The following is a 19628-nucleotide window of genomic DNA, read 5'->3' as shown; positions in this document are numbered from 1 at the left end:
TGACATACATGCAGTATTTAATTAATTTATTTTCATTTTAAAATATTACTGCAGAGTTTTAGATAGCAACATTGTACAGGAAATACAGTGTTACTGCCTCTAGTTTCTGTGAGGAAAGCTGATTTTTTTCCTATAGTGTGGGTGTGATATGTTGCCAGTTTTCATGAGAAGCCAGCAAGTATGTATTTCTCCTGTGCTCATTCTGGTGTAAGACCGGGGGATCTATGAAGACTCTGAAGTTTACAATTTCAGAACCGGTTTTCACATCAAGTCATTTTGAGTGGTAAAGGTAGAAGTTCCAAGTGCTCTTGGAGGAATTACTTAATGTACTTCAGGAAAGACATCCTTCTTATTCCTAACAGATTTGTTTAAATTTTCTGATTCCCAGATGGCCTTCAGTAACCAGGTGCTTTCCGCAGATATAAGATTTCACATTGCCAGCATCCCAGCAGGGGAAAAGAGACGATATGCAGAATGTTTATCCACCTTTAAGATCTAAGATTAAAAAAACTCTCATATACATGCTTACGGCTTTCTGTTCACAATGTCTGATCAGTCTCCCACTGCATCCAAACCCCCTTGTTGTTAAAAAAAATCAATTATGCCGGTTGATCACTAATATTAAAGGAAAAACTAGTGTAAAAATAAGCATTAATTTAACTTAATCCTGAATTTAGAAAGATCTGCTAGCATTACATGTTAAAGTAAACACCCCGAAAACTTAATAGAAGCCATTTAAAGTCATTGGCTTCATTTGCTTGTTTTTGTTATCCAAACAAATTCTATTTTAATGTTTGTTTTTTATCGCACCCTGTTTTTCTTAACTTCTTCAGTAAGTTTACAAAGATTTTTTTAAAGGATATTAAATCGGATTTGTGTAAGCAGGAAAGGAAGAGTGGTGGTCAGGTTTCTGAAATTATGATGGAATGGCTGTGGGTTCAAACAGCAGATGAGGCAATGTTTTGTCTCCCTAAATAAGGTACCGTACTTCGCTCAGATGTTTCAGTACAATATCCAAGTATATAAATGCGTACAAATATAAATTGCTTTGCATAAAAAATGCAGGCCAATAAAATCAATACAACTACAATTAAAAAAAATAAAGTTAAAGGCTAGTTATTGGTTGACCACATTAGTTTTCAAAACAAATGGTCAATAGTATGTTTAAAAATGATCAGATTGGTCTATGGCCCCCTCTTATACTGATGGACTCTGCTCTTTCTGACACATTCAAACACCAGGATCCAGCCACACTCATGAAGAAGACAAGGCAAGTGATGATACTTAACAGCTGGAAGGCAAGCAAATATCTTAATGTATATCTACATCTGGGCCATAAAATAAGTGCAGAATGGGGTATGGAGAAAACAAAAACTTCACAAGGAGTGGGAATAATTTATTTTTTACAGTGACCCATTCAAAATGCGTCTTTGATCTGCCTCAACGGTGTAGATCTTTCAAAGAACATAAATGCCCCAAAGTATTTTCAAAACTGTTCACAAGACATATGACTGTGATTTTCCAGCTAAAAGCGAAGTACGAAGCACAAAAATTAATGAGCTGAAGTCTCAGCTTACTGCCCAGCAGTTGATCTTTACAAGACCGAAATCAAAAGCAGCTACAATGGCATCATTCCTTTTGAGTCACATTCTTGCTAAACACAAGCAAACGTTTCAGGATGGAGAAACGGTCAGAGGCCTTTTAAGAGGCAGCAGAATTGTTGATTTGGGATTTTAAAACTACATCAGAAATTGTGTCCACTCTCTACGAGGTTCAGCTGTCCAGAAGTAATAGCTATTAATGGGGGTGGGAACTGAAAAAAAGACATGAGTGTATGTTCTTTTCTTTTCAATCTGACAGATCAGCAGATGTAGTCGACTCATCATGGTTGTACATTTTTATCAGAATGGTCTCTCAAGGCATGACTAGCAATATGTACCTGCTTATAATCTTACAGTCAGAAGGAAAAACTGAGGGTAGGAGATTTTCAAAACCTTCAAGGACATAATCAGCATTCTGATTTACAAACTTCTATCCATTAGTACTGACAGTGGCCTGACTAATGATTGATTGGTGTGTGGACTTCCAAGACCACAGCTGGGCACCTCTACCCTGTACAAAATTAAAAACATGTTTACGGACTTAATTATCTTTGCACAAATCATTAGCAGATTTTAGGTGGTAAAATGCTGATCAAAAAGAATGGCTACAGGCTTGCAGTGACTTCAGTGGAGAATGCATTTCTCCTTCATGTCTTTGCTCAGCCTCCTGTGTATCTTTGCTCAGCTTATAGTGAGTCAAACGACAAATGACTCAACTGGTGAATCAGAGGAGCCTGTGGAACCTGATCAAAGCCTCACTTTGTTGTCACTATGAGCCAAGACATAAAGAAGCTTTTAAAGACTCAAAACTGGGCTGGTATATAATTTTATTACTGAAAATAATAAAATGAAGTAGTACATTGTTGATTCTAAATTTGAAAATATTTTCTTTTGGGGCCACGCTTATTGTGTGGCATGACAGTGGCCAAAACCATAAAGCCGACACAAGCTAGGAAAATCATAGACTGGCCAAGTCCAGTTAGTCATGCATTTAAACACTGCTTTATCCAGACTATCATTGTGGCAATTAATATTTTGCACAGGACTTTGAGGGTTTGATCAAAAAGCTGTAGTTTAAATTTGATCAACAACATACAGAAGAAGACAATGACAAAATAATGTTGAACTGAGAGTCTCCCCTGATTGTAGAAACTATCTAAACCAGCTGTGATTGTTCTCTTTCACCATGATTTTATTTTGACTTCTATTCACCCATATGGATTCAGATTAAATTGCTTTAGATTGCTTTCAAGATGTTTCTTAATATTCATTATCATTAGCATTTAATAAATCTATTTAATATTATTGACGCAGTATATAGTAATTTAATAACAGTCAATCCATTTCAACAACAAATCAATGATATCAAGTGTAGATACAAATGAATCCTTTTTATTTTAATGTCATCTGGATATTGTTACTGTATGTACAATGGAAAAATGAACAAGACAGGCATCATTTGTCTTTCACAAGGTGCAATGAGTCCCTTGCAGCAATCAGTGTTCATTACTGACAATAAATAGAAAGATTCAATTGAAAAACTATTCAAAGATTCAAGAAAGCAGTTGATGAAAAAGAGACACTGACTGGAAGGATTTTGATAATACTGTCCGTCATCTTTCCTTTTTATCCCACATCATCAGTTATTGGTTCCTTGTCTTTGTTCTCCAGCCTCTTGGACCAACCCTTGTCCCTCTCAGTTTTCATGTAAACATGAAGACTACACAATATTTAACCATTGTTTGCATGACCCTCTTCACTCCTGCAAGGTACTGCTGGAATTGCTGAATTACATTTATTTATCGCTCTCTGTATACACTTATGCTGGTCAATTCTTGTTTATACTGCTGTACTGCTGAATGTAATACATACAATGCTTTCATTTCTTGCAGCACAGTACTTGTTTTGAATGTAATTCAGATAAATAAGCTTTGATAAAATAATATTGTATCAAAGGAGTCGCACCAACTGCCGGAAAGTGGTATTGAGCCTGGAACTGCTATGATGCTGATCCAACATACTGTATGCCTTCCTGAGGGGGTGGACTGTTAGCAGGAGTGGACTGAGAGACTGGTGGTCCATTCTTGCTTTAAGGTTTGATTGCTGCCACCTGTATAGCTTTTTAGGTCATTTGTGGGATCAAGTCAAACCCTTTACAGGTTTAAGATGTGCAGAGCACCCTCAGTCAGCCCATCAGTAAACCCAAAGACCACCTGTCAGCCTACAGTGTTTGACAAGTACAGGGCATTCGGTGATTTGGTGACCACTTGAAAGTGCTGTCCAGAAAAAAGGAACTAAGGACTGTGAGATGCTATGGGTGTACAGCACACTTTTTAGAGGTAAAAATAATTAGATCCCCATTCATCACTGTGACGTCAACAACCCCTCTGCAGGTGTTATTGCTTTATGCCACACAGCTTTTCCTGCTTCGTTCTGAAGTGAATGACTGGAAAATGTCATTTGATAAAACATTTAAAACTGTCCTTCCAAGTGGAGCTCTTTAAACATGCCAGCAAAGGCATCTGTCTGTTAAAAAGGCAAAGACTTTTTGTCTTTTTCATAGACAGTACATATGAACCCCATTTCTTCATATCCCAAGGCATTCTTTAAACCCCACAGAACAGCTTTTAAGGAAAAAACCCACTGGTAATCTGATTGCTTGAAAGTGCTGCCTCTCACTTCTATTTAGCGTTTCTACGTTTACAGTTCATTGCAAAGGGCAAGTCTTTCTTACATTTACAGAGTTAACCTCTTTTTCAACATTGATTTATTCCTGCTGTGTGGATTTCTGCCATTCAATCAACAGACACCATGGGAATCCTGTTCAGGCAGGAAATGGGATCAGAAGGTTGATTTAGATTTCTGTAACTTACTGTTCATGAATTGTAAATGTGTCTATAAAGTATGGCATTTTTAAGTTGTGCCTGTGGCTTGTCCCATTTCTATTTTAATCTCACCTTCAAATCAAGTCATGCACTATTAGGCGAAGTTACAGTAGTCCATTCAACAGCAGTAATAATGACCACATTGGAAAGTTTATAGCAAGGAAAATCTTTATTTGGTTTCTTTTAAGTATGAAAACAAGCAAAGATAAATGTGTTGGCAAAAAAAGTAGCCTACAGTATGTGTAAGAATTAAAAATGTGTAAACTCTTGAGATAAACACAATTATTGAAGCACTTTAGTGCTCTTTTACAGTACTGACCTACAACTAATCCTTACGGTTATTTAACATTATAAGGAATATGTCAAAATGTCTACCCAGTTATTTAAGATTTTACATTTAGAATGTATTGCAAAAGGGAAACAAATAGCATTGTACAGTATTCCTAGCATGGTCTTATCTAATACTGTGGTTTTCCCAGGTTGATTGCTTTCTTCAATGTGGGTAATTTTATGAATGAGGCAGGAAGATTTGCACTAGCCTTTGTTTCAAATCAGGACTGCTTGTACTGTAAGCCAGAATCACTCAAAAATGCAATTAATTGTTTTGCTTAGGGAATACTATTCTAGAAGACTCATTTCAATCATTAAACATAATGTTCTTGTTAAATCTGAGGTGTAACAATTGTGGTTTTATTTATAGTTGCTTCTTCTTGAAAGTTTCTGACATGTATGCAGTTTTAAAGAACAAACAACAAAATGAACATTATAGGAGAATTAAAGGAGGCTGAAAACCTACTTTTAAGAAGATGGGTTGATCCCCCACAGCTTAACCCACACCACTAAAGGATGTAATTGTACAGAATACAAAAATATCTTCTAGTTTAATGTGACCATTTAATATCCCTGAGAGTACACAATTGCGACCACCTTTGAGAAGGAAGCTCGACATGTTTCTGCACCTGACAAGAATATGGTACTTACAGTAGCTGTAAACAGAGCTGAAATAGTAAAAAATTATACACCTTAAAATGAAACCTACAGTACTTAAATACAAGGTTATTTCAAACTGTATCTTAGCAGAACATTTTGATACATTTTACAAAGAGTATAAACAAATGTTTGAAAATATGAATTAGCAGCATTGTATCTACATTTCTAGTGAAAGCCTGAATGGTAAGCCATTGTTAGAATGTATGGTAAAAGGGAAAACAAAAATGTTCAAAGAAAAATATATTTCTTGTGTTTCACAAAGGCACTTGTTAATATTCTTTAACCTTGGGAATACCATTTATTATGTGCACAAAACTAAAATAATATTGTCTAATTATCTGATGAGCCAGCCTTCGAGTCAAATCAGAAAAGAGGTACAAAATTCACATAATCACATTCAACATATGAAATCAGATGTTTTAGCAAACAGATTTGTTGTATCTCAAGATATTTCAGAGAACCAACAACAAAATGATCACTATTGGAGATTTAATAGGCATCTACAATGACCATTTGTTAGTTTTCCTTTAACTAAAATGAACAGAAAAAATTATATTGGTTTATATTTAATTACAAATGTTCACTGGAACATAGTATAGACAGTGTACAAACTGTTTATTCATTTATTGAATAAAACAGAATTGTATGAATTATTTTTTAAGTTATTATCTCGTTTATTCTTCCTTAGTTTTATGCTATCACTGTTAAAATTGTGAGGTGCAGTCATTTTTTGTTTATACACCTATTATTTTGAATAATTAAAAATACAGTTTCAGAATAAACATTTTAAATAATCAAGCAAGAGAATCTAAATGCAGTCTGCAAGTCGAGTAGAACTGCATCGGATGTACTGCAACTTGTAAATATTTGGCAACAGCTATCTGGAAAGCTTCACTGTACTTGATCTTTAATGCTTTTTATGGGAATTGAGATCAAAAAAAAAAACAATGTAGACTGAAGATCTAATTTCAGGGAAAATATTATTCCTTCAATTTAATCTAATAAGTTTTGTATTTAATTAGTCAAAAAAAGCATTTGCAAATGCTTTTTTTGATCTTGTCCTTTTTCTTATCCTGAGCCTTTACATTGTGTGATTCTTTTATGCATTTTTATCTGTTCAAAAAATGATTTTGGAATCTTCTAAGAATAAAAGAATGTGTTGAACACCATACAGTTCAAAGACCGATAGCATGGATTACAGAATGCACCAGAACAGCAAACACATGTATGCTGACATAATGATGGATGTTTCAGTATTAGCTGAAACGTTTTTCCTTCCTTAAAAAAACGGAGTAAAATGTGGAAACTGTGCCCAGTCTGAATTCCCTACTTCTGGTCCAAATGATGAAACAATCTTGCTATTTCCACAGGGGATTGCATGCAAATTAAGCTTTGGCTTTCGTAACCTGCATTCTTATAATTATCATTTTTATCCAGATGAAGAATAAAGACGGAGACAGGGAAACAGACAACAATGCCTGAAAAATAACTCATCTGCAAACATTTTTCAAATAAAAAAAGAGGGTTTTACTGGTGGTTGTCTCACCAGGAAGCTGCCATAGAATTTAAATTTCTCCTAATTTACTTTATTTGTTGCATATTTGTTTTTTAAAAATGAAGAAGGAAATATATGGTATACACTACTTCTTACCTGTAAGGTGCACAGTGGAAAAAAATGGTAGATTAGCACATAATACAATTGTGAGTCATGTAATATTAGACTTTAAGAAAGGTTACAGGTCATTGCTGTAACACTCATTGTATTTAAGTGTTACTAGCATATTAGTCCAAGGATCATAAGCAACTAACATCTACACAAATCAATGTCAACATTATAAAAGAAAAAAACAGACCTTTACTTTTAATAAGCAAAGCTCCTGCTAAGTTATTCAAGACATTTAAGATTAGTAAAAAGGTATGAAAGAAATAACATCACTTCTGCATTCAATTTTATCCATTGTGTGCCTTTTTAAAAAAAAACTTTATAAAGAGAGCATTACATGCACCACAGACGATTGTGAACTTCACATGTTTATGCCTTATGACTGCTAGACAATCCAATTTTATGCAACAAATGATACCCTGTGTTAATAGAAATTACATGCTAAACAGCAGATCTCATGTAATTTCTAACAAAGAAAGGACAGCTGTATTTCATATACACAAAAATTCTAATGCTAGCCTATTAGATGAATCACTTGGTTACATAAAATAAATCGCTTGTTTAAAAAATGTAAATGATATTTACATTTCAATTGTTCCTGAAATTCTTTATATAAAATTCTACAGAATTAATAACTTTATGACTTACTTGCATTTTAATGTGACCACAACACTGATATTATGGAAAATGAAAAAGCAAATTATCTGGAGACAGACTGAATATCTTGGGCCATATTACAAATGTGTAAAACACTACATTTTGATATGAAGAAGATATATACTGTATACCCTGAAATCCTGTACTGGATAAAGCTGTTTAAAAAGAAGATGGGATGGATGGATGATTTACAGTGTATATATATTATAGTTCAGGTGGGTAGCTGTGTCAGCATGTGTGGACTGTAAAGGAACGAACAATAGGTTTATTCCATGCTCAAAAGAGAAGAATGAAAACACAACGTTTCAGGTCTGAAGAAGGCTCCATGGCCGAAACGTTTTCTTTCTTCTCTTTACAGCTTGGAAAAAACCTATTACTTGTTCATATATATATTCTATATATTAAGGTGGGTAGCTGTGTCAGCATGTGTAGGCTGCAAAGGTAGAAGTAATAGGTTTATTCCATGCTGAAAAGAGAAGAAACATTGTGTTTCAACCCAATGAAAAAGGCAGGCAGCTGTTTTTACAAGTCAATGCAGAAATGAGAAAACCTAAATGGGTGCTATTTTGAAGTAATTTTCTGAAATGGTATGTAAAAGTTATAAAAACTTCTTAGGTAACTGGCTTAAAAACAGGCATTTCTTTATGTCTGCAAATCAGGGCTAGATTGTAGTTGTCTTAAGTGCCCATTTTTATATAGGAGTGAGAGTAAATAAAAACAAGATAATTGTTAAATTTAAATCTTCTCTAATTTAAATTAAAATACACCCTAAAAGAAAGTGAATATTCCACAGTAATGAGTCAAGCATTTTCCATATGAATGAAAATTCAGTCCATACTGTACCTTTCTCTGTAATACCTCAGTCTTATAGTATATGTGTAATATGTGATTAGTAGTACTCACAGACTGACCCAGACTTTGTTGTATATATACATTTTCTAATCACTTTATCATCCCCACACGCCATAGGCACAAGGCTGGGTATATCCTGTTGGGGACACCAGTCCATCACAGGGCAGGCAGAGACAAACACAGATGCAGACACATACACACACTCCCATCAGGTCCAATTTTCCCAGAAGCCAGTAAACCTACCAGTATGTCTTTGGACTGCGAGAGGGAACCCACATGAACAAACTTCTCACATTGAAAAACTTAATGTAGATAGCAGTCCAGACATGGAGTCAAAGCCCACAGTCCTGCAAAGAAGAAATGCAAAATACTGCACCACCATCCCATCCTTGCTGCATCCATTTAACACTAATCAGTAGTTTATTGTCTTTCATAATAAATTGTGTCAAGGTTCATTACAATAAAAAATAATGAAAAAAACTGTTATTTGCAAATTAATATAGTAATTTAAAATTGAAAACTGGAGCATAAAAATGAGTTTTAAGACAGCAGTTGAAAGTGCTGACAGAACCGCAAAATCCGCTGTGAGCTGCTCCAAGCCAATTAATGAAAAGAACCAAAATACAGTATGGCCTCTCAATATCTAGAGCATCATTTTTTTAGTCCAAATCAGGTGAATTATGTGGGTGTGCAGGGATTTAACATTTAAAATTGATGCAGTTGGGAGCCAAAATGTTCAAGTCCTTTAAGGTGAGCATCGGTATTTGGGATTGCATTATGAAAACACAAGTCAATGCAAGGAAGCTGAAATGAGATACAGATTCATACATGTTAGCTTTAGTTGTGAGCTGAGTAGCAGAGTTCTGAACATGTTGCAGTTTGTTAAGATCATGTTTGGAATTACCAGCAAACACTAAATTACAACAATGTAGCCTATAAATACATTAGCATTTCTTCTGTATGGGTGTGTTGTGATGGATATTACACAGATTAAAAAGACACCTTTACAGCTTTGCAAGAATGAACTTCAAATGCAAGGTTCAGATTAAAGACTATATCAAAATTCTAGACATGGGTATTTGGACTGTTCTGGACAATTAATGGTGAAGTAAGGCTGATACAGTTATAGGACTGATAAGGAAAGCAAATGAGCAGTATTTGAATCTTGTCAGAGTTAGGTTACATAAGGTTTGTTGCATCCATTTTTAAACAATCTAAGCAATGTGACAGTGCAAATAGTGATTGATTAACATCAGGTTTCATACATAAATTTGGATATTTTCAGCATAGCAATGGAAGCTGAAGTCATACCTACAAACTCAAATCTAATGGTAGCATATACAGTAGATACTATAAAGAGCAGCACCAGGATTATACAGTAGCTCAGTGGGGAACCCCTTTTAGCCATCTTTGTAGAGGAGGAATAATGAACTTGAATATTTTTTTTCTATTAGTTAGATAAGACTTCACCCTTAACAAAGCAGTTCCAGTGATATTAACATCCCTCTCAAATCTATTCAGTAAGATGACAGTATCTGTATCAAAGGCCCAACTTTGAAGATGGAATCTGAGGTCCGCCAGGATAAGAATGAATCAAAACCTGAAGTCGGCAGTCATCGGCAGCTCATTAGAAATTCTACTAAGAGCTGCTTCTGTACTATGCAGACCGAATACATCTTATTTGCAGGTAAGTGACCTTGTAACAAAACAGCAACAGCCCATTCTAGTATCTTTGCCAAAAATGGTAAGTTAGATATTAATAATTACTGAGCAGGCTAAAGTCTACGTTCTGTTTTTTTTTTTTTCCCAGCAGTAAAGTAACTGTGAGTTTAATGGGTGAGGGAATAATTCCAGATCTCAGTGATTCATTTTTGGTATGCGAGATTAAGGGATTAGGAAATGCATAATTTGAACACAGCAAAAGCAGTGGCAAAAGGACCCAAGGAACATATGGTGAGTTTTATTTTACTGATTTTTAGATGGCTGCTTAGGAAGGTTAGATGCACTGAGCTTGGGTGTACCTAAATTATTCCCAAACATTTCTTTGAATGCACAAATCCAGTTCTCTGAACACGGATCAGTGGAAATTTAGAAAATAATTTCATACTAGAAGTACTTCTTTGAAGGTTATAGTCCCTAAATAATATTTTTGCTTTAGATCAACTATGGGGCTTTGTTAAATGCAAAGATGGGAGGGCAACACTGATTCAACAGCAACATTAGCTGCAGGCCAAATACCATCATGTGCTGTATGCCTGGCCCAGGACCAAAATGAACCAATATTGGGCAATATTCCAGAAGATTTCTAATTATGGTTGTTCAGTTATGAGCCTTTAAAATCACAAGAAACAAGCTATAATTTCCTTCCTGGAAAAGAACCCTGATCGTCTTTGATGAGTTAAGACTGTAATGTCATTCATTCACCATATTTATGAAATGTATCTGTGTGAGAAAATCCCTTTCATCACTATTTTGTAATGGTGTAAACACCCCCTTTTTGTACTGTAGTTTTACTGTATTTCTCCTTGGTGGTCTGAAGACATGGCCAAAACTTCCCTGATTGTACAGATATGTAAACCAAGGTCTCAAAAATGAGTCACTCCTTCAAAGGAGCAGAGTTTTCAAATGTAATGGGTCTTGATGCACAGCTTAAATGTGTTAGATATATGATTCCAATCTTGTGATAATGCATCAGAAGCCTATAATTACTACAGTGAGACACAAACTTTGTAATGTTATATTCTTGTAGTATGTCTTGTGCAGAACCCTCCTCTTTTCAACACACAGCAAGTGCCACGGGCTATTTAGAGCAGCGATACAATACAAGATAAAATGTGATGCCGTGAATGAATGGAGTGAATTTGCTCCATGGGGTAGAATCTACTTTCTATTGAAACAAGTCCAATATGGACTTACTTTCTATAAATATTTTCAGCTGAGGCTCTGTTGATCATACAAGGAGTCTAATGTCTTGCTAATGGAGAAAAAAACTACTTCAATCTCCCTTTCTTTACCCACCATTTAAAAGGATAGATGTAATGTATTTATTATATTTACATCTCAGCAACCCCTGATGATTTCAAATTCATCTACATTGTTTGTGAATTAACTTCTTCTTGCTTTTTAAATGGCCAATGAATCTTTTTAAATGAATATTGTATAGCAAAAAATGTATGGACAGGTAGAATTTTGTAAGAACGTTTCTTCACCAGACAGAAACCTTACATGTTTCAAAACGAATATATGCTGCAGCCTTGTTGCTAAACCTCCTTACATTGTTTTGGTATTCACAGTCCAACAGATTAAAAAGCAGCTGTTTCCTTTATTCATCCCTGAACATCTTACTTAGTGACCTGTCTGGGCAAGCTTGTGCCAAAGAGGGCGAAACACCATTCGACATATAAAAGAACAAAAACTCCCAAGAAAAATGTAAAAACATGGCCAAATATTTTTTTAAACAAAGTTTGCACTCTAAAAAGCCTTTTTTAAAAATAAAATAAAAAACAATAACAAAACATCTCAATCCCATGTAAATGTATACATTCATGCTGGACGTCTAACACATGAAATCCATACATATTTTAACTGTGATTAATTACCATCCAACTCAACTTTTCCCTAACATGATTACGCAGTAGAATGAGTTCCAGCTACAATTAATATCTCCGATTATTACACTTTGTCTTTACTTGTATAATAATAGAAAACACATTTATTTATTCCAATTATAGATACCTAGCCAGTATTCCATATTTGTTGTTTAATTTTACATGCCAGTAATGAAGTTCAAAAGTCATCCAAATATTATCTTGTCTACTGTAGGAGATTGTTCTGTCTTTGTCAGGGCCTGTTGGTAGCAGTAGCCCAAATAATCACAAGTACAGCAGCCCTCAAGGACCAGTTAGGTCCTTTTAAATAGGAGAGAGGAGGAATAAAAGCACAACTGGAATAATTGAAAATCTGTCTTGAATTATGAAGTTATGAAGAAAACAAAGATTGGCTAAACAAATTGTGCCAAATGATTTTGCCAGACTGCACAGAATATAGTTGCAAAGGTGAAACATATAACATGTTTATATTTAAATCCTAAAATTATATTAATCTACACTAATCAAGTCCTGGGTCCTCACTTGTAGTCCTTAGTCTTAATATGATGCCATTACAGCAAAACAACACACATCCTCATGTGGCTGGTGTAGCAAGAGATTTCCTGAGAGACCAGAATGTGACTCAGAAAAGGGCTTTGAGCCCCATGGAGCTTTTGTGGGATGACATGTAGCATCTAAGGTTTAGAGACAAGTAAGCACAGCTGGATCAACCCTGCTGATGGCAAATTAATTTACCGTAATAACGTCATGTTAAATAAAATGTGACAGCACAAAAACAAATGTCATCTTCTGGATCATTTCCTTAACCTAGATTTTTGCTCATCATACTGTACATCTACAGAAAAGACCAATCAAATTTAGTAAATTGTAATAGATTATTACCGGGCAAGGGCATTAATCAACCATTTTAATCAGAATTAAATCTATTTATCAGTAAAGGTGTAATACTGAATGACCAGATTAACATCATTAAAAAAATGTAGTTTTAAAATCTTATTCTATCTCAAAGTATCTTGGTAAACACCCAGGCAGGGAGACCAGCCAAGGTCTCCCTATTAATACTGCAAAATCTTGGGCCTCTCAGGCCTGGCATCTTGAAACAGATTTCGGCAACTTATTTCTGTAACATTCATAAGGTTTAAAAAGTTTAACAGTGATAGAAGACTGAAGACTGAATTAATTGGATTGGTGTTACAGAATGTAATTTTAAAAACTTCAAATATGAAAATTGAACAGTGCAAATGCCATCTGACAGAATTATTTAACAGGCATTGCTCTGGTTAAATCTCTTTATTATCTCTAAATCCTTACATACTGTAATAGGAGTAACATGAACCCAATATATTTTTAAGTTAAATGCAACAATACATTATATTTTGTTAATCAAACCAACAAAAGGAAAGCTTATCACTTCTACCACTATATTATTGTAGCTGAATATTTTTTCATATTGTAAACTGAGTTCTGTAATTCTGCAAAGTAGCAGCTATATCATCTTGCAACTCATAACTAGCAATCCACTAATTAGGTTATCAAGCAGATGTGAGGAAAGCTAAGATTGCAGGTGTTAGCGGGACCAGCAGGGAGTGCTCACCCCCAGTCTTTGTAGGTCCTATGATAATGGGGACACTATACTGTAAACAAGGCACCGTCCTTTGGATGAGATGGAAAACCAAAGTCCTGATTCCACATGGTCATTAAAAATCTTAGGCTATTTCTTGCAAAGAGCAGAGATGGAACCCTAGTGTCCTGGCCAAATTCCCCCCTGGCCTTTACCAATCTAGTTGTTGTGCTGTACTGTGTCCAGATGTGATGGTTTGTTCAGTAAAACATCAACGTGAAAGCAGTCATCCTATCCTAAATACAATTTTAATAAAAACTATAAAACTATATTGGAAATAAAACCATTCTGTCCTTGTTTTTATCTTGTTTGCACAAACAGATAAGAAGTTTTATTTGACTAAAACACAACTATTCAAGTGTGCAACATCTACCACTATAAAAATGCAACAACCAACATCATCAGAAGGATGTCAGTAAGAAGAAAAAATAACAGAACTCAAAACGTACTCTGAAGACACACCTAATAGTAACTTTCATTCAGATGTAGTTTTCAATCTTGTCGAAGACCTGGATATTCAAAAACATCAGTGTAGTTCACGTTAACTGCACTGGCAGTGGAAGAACTGTGTGTGGTAAAAGGAAGCACAAGTTTGGTTACAAGACTCCTAAATCTCAACAGGGTATATTTTTTAACATGTCTAAAGATGAACATTCATAATTATATCAGTTGAAATTATATTAAAATTGCTATAAAATACAATACTTTACAAAGTATGTAGTATACTTACTGACCACCCAAGGAGTATATGGTAAAACATTATGAATGCATTTTAATAAAATATTAATGAATACAAACTGCAAGATATACTGTATGAATACAGTATATATACTTAGAAAGAGAACTGTTTAATTATATGTTGTAAATACTGAAAAAGAGATATTAGAAATAAAGACATAAGAATCAATTGTGGTAAATGTGTAGTGTAGTTGCTTGTGAATCAGTATCACCCTTGACTGCTCCTTCTAATGTTTATCAGCTTGGGTCGATAATGGTTGCTTTTTCACTTTGCAGAATTTGGGTTATACTGTACAGTAGGTGTATAAAAATGGAGGATCTCTGACATGTTTCTTATACTGTGTACTTTTCCCCACACATCTTCAATGTTTTGAGCAATCAAATATAAGAATTTCCTGTTCTTTTTGACTGATTTATTGCCTGTCACATGTACAATGTAAGCAGTGTCCATTTTTATTTTTGTAACCCTTCTACAATGAGTCCCAGGTGTAGTGCAACTGTTGAATACAAGAGGTAAAGTACTGTAGTAGTATTTCCCTGGGCATTAAATAGGAAGTTAAAGTATTTGCCAAAAGGTGAAAAGACAATTAATACTGGACTTCTTCTGATGGGTACATGCATGATCTAAAAGTACATTGAAAGTAAACCAAGGTTTTAAAGCATTCTAATGTGAATATTACACAGCAAAATGCTATAATCAAAAAATAGCTGTATGGATAGGGGAACTTCTTAAAAAAACACACCAATCATCCTTTTCAGGAGATGGCCCTCAACTTGTATGAGGATTTAAAGTTACTGGGAGAGGTTGACACAAAGATATACTGTTTAAGGCTGCCCTTGGAAGATTTAATCAATTTCAGTCAAGACATGGGTTTAAAAATGTGAGAATGCAGGGAGTTCACTCAGTGCTGACACAGAAGCAACTAATTGAAATAGGCAGCTATCACATTAAACAGCTATTTGATAGATGAAACCTGGAGGTATAGAAAATTTAGGACATACATTTCTGTGGAGAAAAAAAATGTTTCTGGCTTTAAGTCCTCAAAAGATTGGCTAACTCTCTTGGTAGGAACTACTGCTCATTTACAGAAGTTAAAATTCATAGGCACTCTCGTGAAACCTCAGCTTCCTGTCACATGGAAATCCCATTGCAAGGCCTGGATAATGAAGCAGCTTTTCTGTATGTAGTTGATGACTATTGTGTGGCAAAAATAAAAGGTATCCGAGAAGGAGAATTTGACATTTTGTATTTTTATCTTCTTTGATAATGCCAGTTCCTACAATCTGGATTTCAAACACAAAAGAACTTGAACTATAACTTGAACTTTATTGCCATATGTAACTGGTACTGGTACAATGGAATTCTTACTTACAGAAAGTCTCTCGATTGTAAAACAAGTGTAAAAAACAAAACAAAGTGCAAACAGTGCATCAAGACAACATACAAACAAACAGTAGACAATGTACAAGTAAACATGTAGACAGTTTGAATTTAAACAACACAGACGTGTAAGCAATGACTGGAGATGTGCAATAAATAAGAAATCATAATGAGGTAGATGGTGATGGTGTAGGTGTGGTCCGAGGGGGATGGCTAAATGTGTTCGCCAGTCTCACTGCTTGTGGATAGAAGCTATTGAAGAATCTAGTGGTAAGTGTCCGTATGCTCTTATATCTCTTGCCTGAGGGCAGTGGGGTGAAGAGCTCATGCCCTGGGTGGTGACTGTCCTCTGTGATGGCCAGAATTCTACCACGGCAGCGGTCCTCATAGAGCTGTTTAACCCAGGTGAGACCGCAGCCGATGATCTTCTGGGCCATATTGACCATTCTCTGCAGTCCCTTTCTTTCTTGCGAAGAGATGCTGCCATACCACACGGTGATCACATTGGTGAGGATGCTCTCGATGGTGCAGTGGTAGAAGTTCACCAACACGTGTATTGGCATCCCCCATCGCTTGAGGCACCTCAAGAAATAAAGGCGCTGCTGAGCCTTCTTCATGATAGAGTCAGTGTTCACAGTCCAGGTTAGATCTTTAGAGATGTGAATTCCCAAAAACCTAAAGCTGGTGACTGTTTCCATTTCCGTTCCATCAATACTGAGTGGGCTGTGAGTGTGTGGCCTGTGTCTCCAAAAGTCCACTATTAGCTCTTTCATTTTCTTTATGTGCAAGTCCAGGTTATTGCTGTGACACCACCTAAACAGCTGTATGACTTAATCCCTGTAAGTGGACTCGTCATCATCACTGATCAGTCCTATTATAGTGGTGTCATCTGCAAACTTAATGATGCGGTTGTTGCTGTGTCTTGCTGTGCAGTCGTGAGTGAACAGGGAGTACAACCTTGGACTCAGACAGCAGCCTTGTGGGGTTCCAGTGCTCAGGGTGAGTGGTGTTGATGTTTTATCGCCTATCCGCACCACCTGTGGTCTCTCGATAAGAAAGTCCAGCAACCAGTTGCAGACAAGTTGCACAGACCTAATCCCCTGAGCTTTCCCACCAGTTGACTGGGTATGATGGAATTGAATGCTGAACTGTAGTCCACAAACAGCATTCTCACATACGAGTTCTTAGTGTCCAGGTGTTCCAAGGCTGTATGCAGAGCCAGGGAGACAGCATCATCCACTGATCTGTTGTTCTGGTAGGCGAACTGCAAGGGGTCCAGGGACTCTGTGATGGAGGAGTTGATGTGTGACTATACCAGCTTCTCCAGGCATTTCATCACCACAGATGTTAAAGCTACTGGGTGGTAATCATTCAGGCATGTCACTTTTGCCTTTTTGGGGGGTGGAACAATAGTGTTTTTTTTAAAGCAGGTAGTAACAATTGGACTGTGACAGGGATGTTAAAGATGTCCGTAAACACTGTGGTTAGCTGGGCTGCACATGTCCTCAGGACGCGAGGTGGTATCCCATCAGGCCCTGCAGCCATACGGATTTTCACCCTGCTCAGAGTCTTCTGCACGTCCTGCTCAAACTCGCCCTGCACACTGTACACTGTACAGCACACTTAGGGTCTTCTCAGCATTGCCCGTGTTCAGAGCATCAAAGCGGGCATAGAAATGGTTTAGCTCGTCAGGCAGGGGGGTTGTTTGTGTCAGTCTCCTGACTGCAGCCCCTGTAGCCTGTGATTGACTGTAATCCCTGCCACAGCCTTCGGGTGTCAGCGCACTGCGTTTCAAGCGGCACTATGTAGCTCCATTTGGCGTGTTTTATGGCTTCCTCTAATGCATACCATGATTTCCTGTACAGCTCTTTGTCCCCCAATTTGAACGCGGTGGATCTATCTTTTATTTTATTGCGTATATCGTTGTTGAACCATGGTTTCTGATTGGGAAATGACCTAATTTTCATTTCTGGTACACAAATGTTGGTGCAGTATTTAATATAGCCGGTGACCGCGTCCGTATACTCATTTAAATCTGTGTCGGGAGCTGTGAATGCGTCCCAGTCTGTACTATCAAAGCAGTCTATTAACCTGCTTTCCGCCTCCTCAGACCAACAACACACTGACCTGTTCGCAACTGGGGAGGTCTTCAGCTTCTGTTTGTACTCAGGAAGCAACAGGAGAGCAATGTGGTCCGACTTACCGAAACTCGGTTTGGGAAGCGCTTTGTATGCTCCTTTTATTGTTGTGTAGCAGTGGTCCAAAATATTGCCTCCTCTTGTCCGTACAGTGACATGCTGAATGTATTTTTGCAGTACTTTCCTCAAATTGCAGTGGTTGAAGTCCCCAACTACAATTGAGACGGCTTCTGGGTGGGAGTTTTCATGCTTGTTGATAATGTCAAACGTTTGAAAGTGTTCAAACATACTGAAAAAGCTACTGTATGTTTATGACACAGAACACAATGTGGCAGCCCATGTTCAAAGAATTAGAATTGTGACGGGCATTCCATAAATCTAGCACTGAAACTGATGAGGAAAAACTCCAGTCCAAGATTTCTGGAAATCTGGAAATCTAAACATTTTAGATTTATTCTCTTCTCACTTAATGAACTTGGTTTTGCAAAACCCATATCCAGATGCAGTGTATAACTACTGTTAGATGATACCAAGCCAGCAAAGCAGGCTACTTTTGAAAAGGTAGGAGACAACAATGTGGAAGATCTGTTGGAGTTGCAAAACATGCCTGTAAGTAATGAAGACCTTGCTGAATCAGACAAGCAAACTTGTGAGAGAGTATAGATGATGATTCTTCCAACCAAAAGGGTTCACAGTTACAGAGCAACAGCGTTTTTGTGAACATGCCTGTGCCATGTTGAATCTCATCCAGACACTTAACACTCCAGCTGTTCTTCAAAAGTGAAACAGACTGTAAAAGATGCTTTATCATGCCATACATTTAAAAGACAAAGCAAAAAGAAATTTTAAATAAAACAGTAAATTTAAAAGACAAAGTAGTCAACCTTTGACTCTTTAAAAAGAAACCCAATGAACTCTAGCCACTTACAGAGAAGCCTCAACCAGGACCTACTGAAATTGTGAAGAAAACCACTGCGACAACCATGGCAGAGCCTGTTTCTAATGGATGTTGTTAGTGATACAAGGCAATCAAGAAAAACTCATCACTTTCTCAAGGTAAGATCATAAACAACATTGATACACGAAGGTACATTTGTATCCATACACTTTATTTTTAAAATTATTTATTTTTAAAAATAAAAATATTTTTAAAAATACTAAATGTTTAAAAATGTGATAGATTGGGGTGAAGATGTTTTATTATAAAATGTGTTGAATATAGTTTTCCATTAAAAATGGGTTAAATACTATTAAAGATGTTTAAAAATAGCTTTCAAATCAGTGTGCAGCATGTAAAAAAAAGCTGTTATAAGGTACGTGTAAAGTACTTGAACTGTTCACATTTTTAGGTTGCTACACATGAAAAATGCTACCCCACCTTCCTGTCCCTATCCTTACAATTATTCCATTTATTTCAGTTTCTCACATTGACTCCCATATGTTAAGTTTAAAATTACTCATTTCCCCCCCTTAATCTGCCATCCACCTCTTTTC

The sequence above is a fragment of the Lepisosteus oculatus genome, chromosome 2 (assembly GCF_040954835.1).
Source record: "Lepisosteus oculatus isolate fLepOcu1 chromosome 2, fLepOcu1.hap2, whole genome shotgun sequence".
Taxonomy (NCBI): domain Eukaryota; kingdom Metazoa; phylum Chordata; class Actinopteri; order Semionotiformes; family Lepisosteidae; genus Lepisosteus; species Lepisosteus oculatus.
This window is presented reverse-complemented; position numbering follows the sequence as displayed.